Consider the following 2,548-nt stretch of genomic DNA (forward strand, 5'->3'; position numbering starts at 1 on the left):
TCTCTCTCTCTCTCTCTCTCTCTCTCTCTCTCTCTTTCTCTCTCAGATTAATTGCTACTTCTGGGCCAGTATTGCTCAAACCAACAGCCTTGCTATGCTGTGAATGTGGGAAACATGGACATTCCAAACTTATGCGTACTTTGAAGGTAAAATATACCCAGAATTTCAAACATAATTATATTGTGAAACCAGCAAACATACTAGCAAGATACTCTTTGAGAACTCTTCAAACTCTGATGAGTAGTCTTCAATGAGGTCATGCCCTTGAAATCTCATTGTAGGCTTCCAAATCCAATTTAGAACCAAAAGAGAGAGAGAGAGAGAGAGAGAGAGAGAGAGAGAGAGAGAGAGAGAGAAGGAGGGAGGTTGGGAGGGAGGAAGGGAGGGAGGGAGGGAGGGAGGGAGGGAGGGAAAGAGAAAACAAAAACAATATTTTGCTAACTTAGTTATGCAAGAATTTCCCTACCCTTTATATCATAGTACCTTTAATGTGTGATCAAACTAAACTTTTACAGTCAATAGTCTGTTTTTTGGCTACCTTTTAGCAAAAATTCTGTTGAGTATCTTTTAATAACAATTCCTCTATCATGGTATCTCCTTTAAGTAATTTTCTGTCCAGTCCTCTTCAGTCTAATTATTGACAATATAGCCCTATCACCTTTGCTATGCTTAGAGTTGAGGTCATACCTCTTCCATTGCAATCACTTGACTAATATCTGTCAAACTATTTTAAAAATATTTTCAGAGTCAATAAATTAAAAACATTCAAAACAATAAGGTGGTTCATAATTTACAATACATTAGATTAAATAAGATACATAATTAAATTAATCTCAGCTATATCTTTTAATTTTTACAGTGCAGATATTAGAAAATATAGCTGCACATTTGACCTGAATTAAATTTTTATTAGAAATGGTGCTCCAAAAGGCACAATGGAGAATCAATAACCTAGAACACATTCCAGCTGATTGGATGTACAAGTAAGAGTGGAACTTTAACTTTAAGCTAGTACAGGTTCAAAAGTAAAATGTGCATATTATGCAAACATATATCTGGCAGGCTTGACAACACAAGTTCTGTATGATTTGTCTTAACAATACTATTTAATAAATTCCACGGTTAATCTGAATAACTACATTGTAAAATTAAGAATAAAGAGATAGAATTTCTTGTTGAATTTCAAAGTCAGTGCAAAAACAATTTAAATCTCAATATTAGCTGCAATCCCTCCAGTTTCAGTTGCATTTTACTGACCAATGGTGGAGATACAGTATGCCCACACACAGTTTTCTTGTTTTTACTCCCATTTACTTTCCATGGTTCAAAACAGACGATATGAGCACTTTTCGTATCCATTAAGTTGAAATTTCCACACTAAGCAATGTATAACCTGATGATCAGTCACTGTCTGACTACCATCACAAATGTCTTTCTGTGCCTTACTCAACATATGAATTTGTCCTGCACATGGACCCGTGATTACTGCTTCCCATCAGTCATTTCACAGCCAGGTTAGCCATCAGATCAACAATCAAGTAATCATTGTTTATTTATTTATTTATGACTCCAAAGTGCAAAATGAGTGATAAAAAGAAGACAAGAGGCCATACAACACAGGACACAGTAGCTTAGGCACTATGTGACAATGCCATAGTGCCTATAAGAAAACCCAATAAGACTAACTATTGGTAGTATACATACTTTTGTGTGATATACATGTGTACATACACACTTCAGGGTATTTGACCCGACGTATTTTTCAATAATAAAAACATAAACCCATATGTTCCTAAGTGGTATCCAATACTCATATTGGCTCCAAATCCCTCTCTAGGTCTGCATGATATTTGTACATTATATTCACAAATACAACACGAGCTGAATTTCAGTCCAAGACCAAATTACCACCTCATCAGTAACGGTGCCTTACATCACTCTTAGGTAGGCTCGGTTTCCTTTCTCTGTCCCACACTACCACAGCAACGACCTTAAACTTGAGAGCATCTATTGCAGAAACCAGCTCATTCCCCAAATCCTGTGGTTTTTTTTCTGTGCATTTTCATTTCCTGTTACATATAATTTCCTCTATGTTCAAAGTCACTGACTAATGTCAGTTGTTTTTTTTTTTTATTATTAAACTTGTCTTGAAATGCATCCATTCACCATTTCCTCTTCAGACTAATTCTAGAGCTTTTCTTTTTATCAAAAACTACCTTGCAGTGGATATATAGCATAGAAAAAAAAATGACACCCTTTGTAGTAAGTTCTTGGTGTTCTATGTATAGTGTTTCCGTTTTTCCTTCTTTTTCGTCTCAGCTCTGCTGTGTGGTTTATCTTGCTATATAATTTAGAAGGCAGTGATGAGGCTGGAATTTTCTGGAACACTTTTTGGAACTGTATGATCCACACTGGCTTTATGTACTGGATAGCTTTGTGTCAACTTGACACACCTGGAGTTATCACAGAGAAAGGAGCTTCAGTTGGGGAAGTGCCTCCATGAGATCCAGCTGTAAGGCATTTTCTCAATTAGTGATCAAGGAGGGAG

Source organism: Mus pahari, chromosome 20, assembly GCF_900095145.1.
Source record: "Mus pahari chromosome 20, PAHARI_EIJ_v1.1, whole genome shotgun sequence".
NCBI lineage: Eukaryota > Metazoa > Chordata > Mammalia > Rodentia > Muridae > Mus > Mus pahari.